A 12,741-nucleotide genomic window follows, 5' to 3' on the forward strand; every position below is an offset into this window, starting at 1 on the left:
TTGGGAATTCTTCCCACTAAGGAGACAAAGACAAAAGTGTTTGTCAATGTTTCTTATTTCCAAGAAATTGTTTCTAGCGAAGTATTTGAGTGGGAGGACAATAGAACTTGATAAGGTTTATGAACCTGAGCATAATGATCAGAGTAGTGCAGCATCGGAATTGGTTCCGGAAGCGGCCACGACGATCATGGCTCCCATGACTACAAAGTGTTTTAGCCATGGAGATCGAAGTACATATTGAACCTTGTAGGTATGGTTTACTTTGTGATCAAATAAATGATTTGTGGACAAAGGATTGATTTTGAACAATGATAAACCAACTACAAACAAAGAAGTTATGATGGGCCCTGACTCCGTTAAAATGGCTATACGCCATAAAATCCAAGATAGATGAATACTTTTTGAAAGTAAATGGATCTATAAAATTGATGGACTTGGATGGAATATCCTTGAAGAAGCTCGACTTGTCGAAAAGTTGTTTACGACAAAGTTCAAAGAGTTGACTATGATAAGATTAGATCTTCCGTAGCGATGCTTATAGTCTATGTGGATTATTCTAGTAATCGCTACATATTTCTTTTATGAGATATGATAGTTGGATGGCAAAATACATTACTTAACAGAAGTGTGTATTAAAGGTGTATACAAGATACAACCAAGAGTTTTGCTAGTCCGTCGAATACTAGATAGGTATACGAACATCAATTGGATGAAGTGAGTATCGCGGAGTTGGAATCTTCACTGGATGAAATAGTCAAAGAGTTTTTTGATTTCATCAGAAACGATGAAGATGCTTGCATTTGCAAGAAATTAAGTGGGAGCGCTTAGACATATTTATAATACTTTATGTAGATGACATATAGTTGGTTATAAATGATGTAATTATATACTTGATTAAAAAGGTTTCATTGAGAATTAACTTCAATGAAAGGATATGAACTGAAACATATTTAGTGTCAAGATCTATGAAGATAGGTTGAAACACAAAATAAGTTTAAGTCAAAGTACATAGAATGTATACTGAAATAGTTCAATATAAAATTATTAAGAAGGTGTTCTTTTCATGTGAAGTTTTAACAAGACTTGAGTGTATCTGACACTCAATGAGTAAAAACACATGAGTGATTAAAATGTACACAATCAGATATCCTATGCTCTAAAGTGTTATGAGCATGTACCAGAATGATTCATGTGATGATCATTGGATGACAGTAAGAATATCCTTGGATACTTTAGAAGAACCAAGGATATATATAGTTTTGTATGGGGTAATGACAAACAAATCGATGTAAGGTGTTACACTGTAACATCCCAAATTTCAATAAAAGAAAGAAGAAGAATTCCAGAGATCCAAAATTTAGAACCAACAAAAACTTTTATCTGCATATAGTGCCATGCATAGGACTTGTGCATTTTGAGTGATATGCCATGATGATTGTTCTTATGCTTATGAGATCAACCCTAAAACCCTAATGTGATCAAGTGAAAATCACAAACCAAATAAAATAAAAGAGAAAGAAATCAAATAAGAAAACCCTAAAACCCTCACATATGGTTTATGCCATTTTTGCAAATCTTTACCCTAGACCATTTTGGTCTTCACCATTAGTTGTATTATGTTATTAAACACTTATTACAACTTTTCGAATCAAAGAAACACAAATCAAATAAAATTCAAACTCAAAATGGGATCACATATGATAATGGTCAAATCTGCCATTTATAATCTGGTCCCTACTTTGAGCCTTTGCATTTCAAGTTTTTCAAACTAAACTCTCCCAATTCTTTGCACCTCATCCAAGAGCACATCAAGGTGAACAACTTTGGTAAAGACCACCATGCCAAAATCATCTTGGATCAAAATCTATGCTCATGAAAAGTTGGGACTTTTTAATATGTGCAACAATCTCACTTTATGCAATTTTGCAATTCTTTGATTTTTAAAATTCCACCACCACACTTGGTTGTCTCTGGTCATTTACAACTCAACCAAACTGATACGTCCAAAACGTATCTACTTTCCCGAACACTTTTGCTATTGTTTTGCCTCTAATTTGTGTATTTTGGATACAACTAACACAGACTAACGCTGTTTTCAGCAGAATTGCTCTGGTGTCTTGTTTTTGTGCAGAAATTCAACTTTCGGGAAAATCCTCGGAATTTATACCAAAAGGCCTATTTTACCAGAAGACTCAGGGAGCCAGAAGGGCAAGCCAGGTGGAGGCCCGAGGGCCCCACACACTAGGCCGGCGCGACCCAGGAGGGGGGCGCGCCGCCCTAGTGTGTGGCCCCCTCAGCTGGCCTCCGACGCCCTCCTCTAGACTACTTAAAGGTTTCGATCTAAAAACACGAGGCACGAAGTCGAAGTCGCCAGAAACCCTCCAGAACGCCGCCACATCGCGAAACTCCGTCTCGGGGACCAGAAACTCCGTTCTGGCACTCCGCCGGGACGGGGAATTGGAGGAGATCATCGCCATCATCACCACCGACGCCTCTCCATCGACCAGCAATGCTTCCCCCATCCATGTGTGAGTAATTCCCCCGCTGTAGGCTGAAGGGGATGGTAGGGATTGGATGAGATTGGTCATGTAATAGCATAAGATTGTTAGGGCATAGTGCCTAGTGTCCGTAATTGGTACTTTGATGATATTGTTGCAACTTGTTATGCTTAATGCTTGTCACTAGGGCCCGAGTGCCATGATCTCAGATCTGAACATGTTATTATTTCATCATGATATGCATTGTTTTATGAACTTACCTGCAAGTTGTATACACATGTCGCTGTCCGGAACCAAAGGCCCCGAAGTGACAAAAATCGGGACAACCGGAGGGGATGGCGGTGATGTGAGGATCACATGTGTTCACTGAGTGTTAATGCTTTGCTCCGGTACTCTATTAAAAGGAGTACCTTAATATCCAGTAGATTCCCTAGAGGCCCGGCTGCCACCGGCTGGTAGGACAAAAGATGTTGTGCAAGTTTCTCATTGCGAGCACGTACGACTATATACGGAACACATGCCTATGGATTGCTTTGTACTTGGACACCGTTTTATTATTATCTGCAAATGCCCTGCTTTGATTGTTACATGAGTTTCTCTCATCCATGCAACGCCCGTCATCCATCCCTGTGCCTACAGTATTTTAATCATGCTGTTTACTATAATTACTACTGCTGTCTCTGTTACTCTGCTGCTGTTATTTCACTACTGCTACTGCTATAAAACTGTTACTACTGATAAACTCTTGCGAGCAAGTCTGTTTCCAGGTGCAGCTGAATTGACAACTCCGCTGTTAAGGCTTTCAAGTATTCTTTGTCTCCCCTTGTGTCGAATCAATAAATTGGGTTTTACTTCCCGCGAAGACTGTTGCGATCCCCTATACTTGTGGGTCATCACAAACCAACCACTTTCAATTTTTGCAACCATTTGAATTCAACCAAATTTTGCAAGTTTTTGAATTGGGCAAATATGGAACAAATCAAACATTATTTGAAATAGTGTTTGGCCTAACCCTACCTGCCCCATTTCACTCCACTCTGTCCCCTGGTCCCCTCTCTCACTCATGCTTGCATAGAAACCCTAGGGAGGCAAGCATAGCTTGCATGTGCATGGCCATGTCGGCCATGTTCTTCCTCCCCTTCTCTCCTTCGTCTACCACCCTGGCCACCACGTCACCCGATGCCACCTCACTCTACCAGACCTACTGGAACGCGCCGTGGTCGAGGAGGAAGCTGGCAAGTGCCAGACCAACTCGCGCCCATGGCGGCCAGCATGCCGCGGACGTCGCACACGCGCGCGCCACGGACACCCACTGGCCACGCGCCGTCTCGCCAGCCTACGCACGCCCTGGACCACCGCTGAGCAAGTTGAGCACCGCCTGGCGACCACGAAGCCGCTGGACACGCGGACACCAACCCTGGCCCGCCACCACCGGAGACGAGAACGAAACCCCGCCGCAGCCACGGGCAGACACGGAAACAATGCGACCAAGTTAGGCACCGCCCGACCAAGCTGTCACCGCCCAGAGAACCGTTGTGACGTCGTGAACACCACTGCGCCCTCGCCTAGCTCGCTAGCTCGCCGGAGGAGCCGCGCCATGGTCGACCTCGCCAATGCCCCGCAACACCCTCGCGATGCTATAAATAGAGAGCTCCCTGGACCGAACCAAGCACACCACCTCGCTCCCCACCCTTCACCGCTTCTCCTAGCACCACTAGCTAGCTCGATCATTGCCGGAGTCGCCGCAATTGGAAGATCGGAGCCGCGGAAGCTCTGCGAACATCGCCGTCGATTCAGGCCGCCCCAAGCTCCGCCACTGCTACAGGCTGCCTCAGCGTCATCGACAACCTCGCCCTGAACCTCGCCGCCGACCGCTGGAGCCCTGGTTAGCCCTCCGACCCCCTAGCGCCGCCGCGCCAGTAGCCTGATCTCGTCGGAGAAGACGACGTCGCTCGTCCGTCCGATCTTGATCTAATCCAACGCCCCACATCAAACGTACCGTTTCGGGTTTTAAATAGAGGCTGACGAGTGGCCCCCACCTCGTCAGACGGCCCACGTGCACTGGATGCGTTGCTGGGCCAAGTTTCTCTGTTTTGAATCGTTTTGGCCCAACTCAGTTTCCCGCCGGCCTTTAATTCAAATTCCGTTTAATTACTTTCAATTCAAAATCAATACTGGCCCTGACTTTGAAATTCCATAGAATCTGTTTGGCTTAGCCAAATTTAACAAACTTTATATTGTTGGAAATCTATTAAAAATTTCTAACCAATGCCACTGGCCTCAACCCTAGATTCTTTGTAGAATTAACGTGACGAAAAGATTAAGTCAGGGACTTTTGCACATTCAAATAAATCCTAAAAATCAACCAAAAATGATATTTAGTTAATTCCAACTCCAATAGCTCAAATTTAACTTACACTAATTGTTTCTGGAAAAATATGGTGTGGTCACTTTGTATGATCATGCCCTAGTTTAAATATGGACTATATGGCTAGTTTATTTAAGTGATATTGTCCAAAACTATTATGCAAATCATATGAAGTGTTTCACTTCATTTAAATCTTGTCCCAAGTACTTTCATATGAAGTTTGAACCCCTGGTCAAATGCTCTCACATGAATTACTTGGAGATTTTAAATCATATTAAGCATTGTTAAATAGTATGAGGTATTCTACCTCATTTAAATCATTTTCTCAAATGATGATGATGAATGGTTGACTTGGGTCAACATGATTTCATGTATGATTGTTTGAGAAATTAAATCTTAAGAAGATTCAATGAGAGGAAATTATTCCTCAAGAACTAAATGGAAACTATCATTTACATATGTAATGAGAGGAAATTATTTTTCCCAAGAAGAAGAAACCAATGCACCTAATTGTATTATTTGTGTGACTAGAATAGTTTGTGTGAATGCATGTGATGCTTAGAATAGCTATTTAATTTATTGAGTGATTATTCCTCGTATTCAAATTTAGACGCTAGCACCGGAGAATACCCAGAAGAAGAAGGTTGCTACCAAGAGGAGGAAGAGGAGAACTTTGAGAACTACCAAGGCAAGCTAATATTCTTGCAAAGTGAAAAGCCCTTTGGGGCAAGGCACCATTAGTCTTACCTTTCTTACCACAATCCTATCCCAAGTTTTTACCCTACAAGTTTTTACTCGTTTTATTGAAGAGTTACTTTTATAGTTAACTTTGGTCAAAGTTAAAGAAGGTTACTAGAGTAGCAAAGTTAGTCTCAAGCAAGCCAAGCAAGATAGCACCCCTCATGATTAGTGCTAGTGCTAACTACTAAAATTTGACTACTCTAGATGGGAACATATGACTTGAAATGAATTTGAAACCTTGGAATGATGAGTCATTCCATTGAATGAATTTTGAAGGTGAATATGACTTGGAGAAGATGGTGATTTTTGATAAAACCGATATTGGTTTGAATGCGATACCTTTCCAATATTGAGTACCCCCACAATACCTGATTATGGGTAGGGCTTAACTGGAAATTTATGCATCTTAGTATGGGTTCCCTCTGAACACACATCATAGGGGTTATGCCGAGGCTGCCTCCGTTGTTGAGAAATGATGTGAATTGAGGTGAATTGTACGGCCAAGCCCTGTGCAGTTCCCAGGTTGACAGCTGGTCTTCACTGGGAGGCCAAACTCATGGGGAGAGGTGCTCATACTAGGGTTTGTAAGTGAAAGGTTATGGTTGATGATCCGTGTACTGTGTTACGATGATTCGGGGTAATCCCGACGGATGAAATCAAATGTTGTGGCACAAGTGTGCAACCTCTGCAGAGTGTAAACCTATTCGAATAGCCGTGTCCACGGTTACGGACGGTTGGAAAGGCCATACAGTTTCCAGTGTCAGATTCTTGAAAATGTTGGTGAAATGAATGGTGAATTGGTGACTTGTTTTGAATCCCAACAAATGTTGTGGGAATGACACTAATGTTCCCACTTGAGTTAGTTAGCACTTGAATAAGTCTTTTCTCAAATACTTGTGAACTAAAATTGGATTTATGCAAATAAACTAGAGCTTAGCACCCCTTACTAGAATTGTTAGCACTTACACTAGTATTAGTTTGCGAGTACTTAAAGTACTCATGGCTTTGTCCCTGGCTATTCAAATGGCCAGAGTATGAAGATGAACAGAACTACCAAGGAGATGACCAGCAGGACGCCTACGACAACTAGGAGTCTTCCGACGTCAAGCGTTGGCCTGTGGACTAGAGAGTCCAGTTATCTTTATGCTTCCGCTATGAACTTGTGTTTGTTCGTTGGTCAATAGATCAACTATTCATGTAATATGGATCATGTGATTCAAGTTGTAAGACAATATGGTTTGTAATGAATGATGACTATGATACTTAACTATTATGCCTCGCAACAACAATATTCCTGGGATTGCGATGAATGACATTATAGGCATCCGGACTTAAAAATCCGGGTGTTGACAAGTTGGTATCAGAGCCATTGTTTGACCTTAGAAGACCCTAGTTAGAATGGATGTTCAGAAAAGCTTAACTTTGAAATCAAATGAAGAGAATATTTACGAAAATTTACTTACACTCTTGTCTTTGAGACTTTTTCAAAATTTTGATGAATCATGCTCTCCCTTATTTGAATCTACTTAAAATTTTGCCACACTTGTTCACTCTCTAACTTACTTATCCATTTCGCTTTCAGATGGAGCCGAATGAACCGATCAACACCAAGTTCTACCAGCTTGGGAATGGTGGAAGCTTGATCTTAGAGCACGACCTCAATGCCATCTCGGACTTCCTTGGACGCCCACACCCCGAGTTCCACAGGATCCAGTTGGACGACCAGCCTGGAGGAGAGTTGCAGTGGGTCATCACTGCTGACTTGAGGGGCAAGATGGAGCCTCCCACATCGGAGAGGATCCTCTTCTCCTTCCGCGAGAGCAACTGGCTCGACGGACTCGCACGTGGCCTTCAGGAGGCACTTGCGCGTCTCTGTGGATAGAACGTGGTGCGCCTCCTCGCTTCTCGCTTCGCGCATCTCGTGAGGTGTGATGCCATGGGAGTGCCCATGGAGCTGCAGCCGCACCTGGAGTTGAGGCACCATGCTGAGTACCTCGACTTCATGCTGTATCAGACTCAGAAGGATCTGGACGCCTCCTGCGTGTACGCCAACCAGACCCACGCTCACATCATCGAGCAGGGTGAGCCGATCAAGCTACTCGCCAACGACCGCAAGACCCTTCGCCAGCAGCGTGCCAAGAAGGACGCTACGATTGTGCGCCTTCGAGCCAAGATAGCATCTTTGGAGGCCACTGTCAAGGCCCATGAGGACCAGCTGAGAGAGATGGAGGAAGACGACGGAGGTATCAACCTTCAGGGAGGAGGAGCCTTCCTGAGCGACGACGACGACTTTGAGAAGGACGAGTTCACCGAGGAGGAGGACTACGAGTTCCTGGAGGCAGGACCCGACGACTTCGTCCCGATCGATGTCGAGGATGAGGAGTAGTTGCACTTGAGCACTTATGTAGGTGTGAGTTGTATCCCGCCCGTTGTATCGTAGCATGAGAGAACGGTTCTTAAAACCATGGAAGTGTTAGTGTGTTAGTTTGTACTATGTGATGTTGAATGAATGAATGAATGTTGTGTTTGTCATGAAAAGTTCTCAAGTTTCAAAGTTTTGAACTTACTCAAAATAAACCATAGAAATTTCCCTCTTATCTCATGTCTTCTCTCTGTTCAGATGGCCCCTCCCAATCGCAAAAACAATGATGTCATGATGCAATTGTTGCAAACCCTGATGGCTGACAGGGAGACTGAAAGAGCTGAACGCCAAGCCAACATCGCAGCCCTGCAAAACCTTGCCAACCAAGGCCATGGACATCATGACCATCCCGGATCCAAGCTCAAGAACTTCCTGAACACCAACTCTCCGGTGTTTAGCAAGACTGAAGAACCCCTCGACGCCGACGACTGGCTCCAGACTATGGAGAACAACTTGGAAGTAGCCGGAGTAGAAGCCAACGAGATGGTCTTGTTCGCAACACACTACCTCGCCGGACCAGCCCGAGCCTGGTGGACTAGCACCCGTGCCATGAACGGAGGTCAAGTTATGACTTGGGCAGATTTCAAGCTCAAGTTCAGCAAATACCATGTGCCCCCGGGTCTTATCAAGAAGATGAGGGATGAGTTCCGCGAACTCAAGCAAGGACGCATGACGGTGGTAGAATACCGCGACAGGTTCCTTACACTGTCAAGGTACGCCCCCAACGAGACCGACACCACCGAGAAGAGGCAGGAGAGATTCCTGAATGGACTGCATGATGAGATGCAGACTGTCCTCGTCAACATCCCCTTCACCGACCTTGAAGCCCTAGTGGACTCCGCCATCCAGATGGAAGGCAAGTTGAACCAAGCCAATGAGAACCGCAAACGCCGTATGATGCACCAGAGTGGGCCTAGCAACGCCCCGAAGTATCGCCCCAGCTCAAGCGGAGGTTTCACTCCGAGAAACAACAACAAGTCCCAGATGCAGAATTCACGCCCCGGTTATCAGAACCGGAGTGGAGGAAACTCCAGGCCAGGAGGCCACAACAACAACAACAACTACAACCGCGCGCCGCCCAGAGCCCCCAACAACAACAACAACACCAACACCGCTCCAAGGACTGGGAGCAATGCCATCCCCGTCGCAACCAAGGATAAGGCCACCATCACTTGTTATGAGTGTGGTGTAGTGGGACACTACTCCAACGAGTGCCCCAAGAGGTTAGCCAAGATTGCAGGCAACACCGCTGCACCTGCTCAGCAACAACGTCATGTATCCACCGGCAAGAAGTTCGCCCCCAACAACCCAATAACCGCAACGGCCGTCTCTTCCACATGAACGCCGAAGAAGCCCAGGAAGCACCAGATGTGGTACTGGGTATGTTTTCTGTCAACTCCATACCTGCCAGAGTGTTGTTTGATTCCGGAGCATCTCATTCTTTTGTCACCGAAGACTTTGCATCCACAAGTAAAATTCAACCTATCAGTTTGAAGCATGTTAGGATAGTTCGAATTCCCGGATCAACCACCAAAGCCAGAAAATTTTGCAAAAATGTACCCATCAGAATCCATGAAGTAGATTTTTATGCCAATCTGATTATTCTGGAAACCAAAGGTTTGCAAGTCGTACTAGGAATGGACTGGATGTCAAAACACCATGGACTGATTGACTGTGCCAAGAAAGCCATCACCATGACTAGCAGCACCGGTATCCTAGTAGAACATGTCTCTGAAAGACTACCCAGAAAATTCACCTGCAACCAAAGTGTAGCCAAGCCAACTCTGGATCAAATCAGGGTCGTTTGTCGATACCCTGATGTGTTTCCGGATGATCTACCCAGTATGCCCCCGGATCGGGATATCGAGTTCATCATCGAGTTAATCCCCGGAATTGGACCTATAGCGCAGAGAGCCTATAGTATGAAACCAACAGAGCTTGTGGAGCTGAAGAAGCAGATCGATGACATGTTAGCCAAAGGTTTGATTCGACCTAGTGCATCCCCTTGGAGATCACCTGTTTTGTTTGTGGACAAGAAGGATGGTGCCACTCGTTTATGTACGGACTACCGTAAGCTTAACGATGTCACCGTCAAAAACAAATACCCCCTACCCAAGATAGAAGACCTGTTTGATCAGTTGACCGGAGCCAAAGTGTTCTCTAAGATAGATCTTAGGACTGGGTATCATCAGCTGAAGATTCGCACCACCGATATCCCCAAGATTGCCCTTACCACCAGATATGGGTTGTATGAGTACAACGTCATGTCATTTGGATTAACCAATGCCCCCGCTTATTTCATGAACCTCATGAATAAGATCTTCATGAACTTTTTGGACAAGTTTGTCGTTGTCTTCATCGACGACATTCTTACTACTCAAAGTCCGAACAGGAACATGAACATCATTTGGAGACTGTCCTAGAAACCCTTAGACACCACCAGTTGTATGCCAAGTTCAGCAAGTGTGAGTTTTGGTTGGAGGAAGTAGGATTCCTGGGACATATCTTGTCTACAGGAGGAATTGCCATAGATCCCGCCAAGATCAAAGCTATTACAGAATGGCAAGCCCCAACCACCCAAACCGAGGTCCGCGCTTTTCTTGGATTAGCCGGATATTACCGCAGATTTGTAGAAGGCTTTTCGAGCATCGCTCGACCAATGACCCAACTGCTAAAGAAGGACAGGAAGTTCGAATGGACTGACAAATGTGAAGAGAGTTTTCAGCAACTCAAGAGTAGACTGACCTCAGCCCCAATCCTGATCATGCCGGACATCACCAAGCCCTTTGACGTCTATTGTGACGCCTCCAAGATTGGTCTTGGATGTGTACTTATGCAAGGAGGCAAAGTGATATCTTACCTGTCAAGACAGCTGAAGCAGCATGAGCAAAACTATCCAACCCACGACTTAGAGCTCGCAGCCGTTGTCCTAGCCTTGAAAGTTTGGCGTCATTACCTCAGGGGTAATCGATGCGAGATCTACTCCGACCACAAGAGCCTGAAATATATCTTCACCCAGAAGGAGCTGAATATGAGACAGTGCAGATGGATCGAATTGATCAAGGATTATGACATGGAGATTCACTACCACCCCGGCAAGGCCAATGTGGTAGCGGATGCTTTGAGTCGACTGCCGTGTCAGTTGAACTCCATGATCGCAATCGAGCAGCCCAGCCTGTTTCATGAGTTTGAACAGTTTAGACTAGAACTTGTTAGTGAAGGATTCCTAGCCAGCATAGAACTTCAACCCACCTTGATCAGCCAGATCAAGGAAGCCCAGAAAAGAAACGCTATCATCGACGGAATCAAGAACCAGATAGCTGCAGGAAAAGCACCAGGATTCACCGTAGATGAAGCCGGAGTTCTTTGGTACAAAGGACGCCTTTGTGTACCATCGGACTTAGACTTGAACCAAGTCATCCTGAAAGAAGCCCATGACACCCTTTACTCCATCTACCCCGGAGGTACCAAGATGTATCAAGATCTGAAGGAGCAATTTTGGTGGCATGGAATGAAGAGAGAAATCGGCAGCTACATCGCCAAGTGTGACATCTGTCAACGAGTCAAGGCGGAACATCAGCGACCCGCAGGACTGCTACAACCACTGCAGATTCCAGAATGGAAGTGGGACTCCGTAGGAATGGACTTTATCACAGGTTTGCCCAAATCCAGCAGAGGCAATGATTCAATATGGGTAGTTGTCGATAGACTGACCAAGGTAGCCCATTTCATCGCCGTCAAGACCACATACCAAGGCCCAAAACTAGCTGAACTGTACATCTCCAGAATAGTCGCCCTGCACGGAACCCCGAAATCGATAGTGTCAGATAGAGGATCACAGTTTACGTCAATATTCTGGCAGAAAGTGCACGAAGGACTAGGAACCCGTCTGAATTTCAGCACCGCCTATCACCCTCAGACCGATGGACAGACTGAGAGAGTCAACCAGATACTGGAGGACATGCTGAGAGCATGTGTACTGGAATATGGATCCAAGTGGGAAGACTGCCTGCCTTACGCAGAATTCTCTTACAACAACAGCTATCAAGCCAGCTTACAGATGGCCCCCTTTGAAGCCTTGTACGGAAGGAAATGTCGTACCCCTCTGAATTGGTCGGAAGTTGGAGAAAGCCAAGTCTTTGGACCAGATGTTCTTCGTGAAGCCGAAGAGAAAGTACACAAGATCCGCGAGTACCTCAAGACGGCGCAATCAAGACAGAAGAGCTACACCGACAAGAGACGTTGAGAGATGACCTTCGAGATCGGAGATTTCGTCTATCTCAAGGTATCCCCCCTGAAAGGAATGCAGAGATTTCAGCTGAAAGGAAAGCTCGCACCCCGATATGTCGGACCCTTCAAAGTTCTGAGTCGCCGAGGCGAAGTATCTTATCAACTGGAGCTACCAGAAGAAATGTCGGTTGTGCATGACATGTTTCACATCTCACTCCTCCGGAAGTGCCTTGAAGTCCCCGAGAAGACCGAAGTTTTCAAGAACATCGATCACCGATCGGTGGATATCAACAAGGACCTGACATACCGTGAAGTGCCGATTCGCATCTTGGAGGAAGCTTACCGGACCACCCGCACCCGAAGCATCAAGTTCCTGAAGATAGAGTGGAGCAACCATACCGAAGATGAAGCCACTTGGGAACGTGAAGACTTCATGAAGAAGGAGTACCCAGATCTCTTTTGTAAGGGGGAAGGGTTTTTAA

The sequence above is a fragment of the Lolium perenne genome, chromosome 4, assembly GCF_019359855.2.
Source record: "Lolium perenne isolate Kyuss_39 chromosome 4, Kyuss_2.0, whole genome shotgun sequence".
Classification (NCBI taxonomy): domain Eukaryota; kingdom Viridiplantae; phylum Streptophyta; class Magnoliopsida; order Poales; family Poaceae; genus Lolium; species Lolium perenne.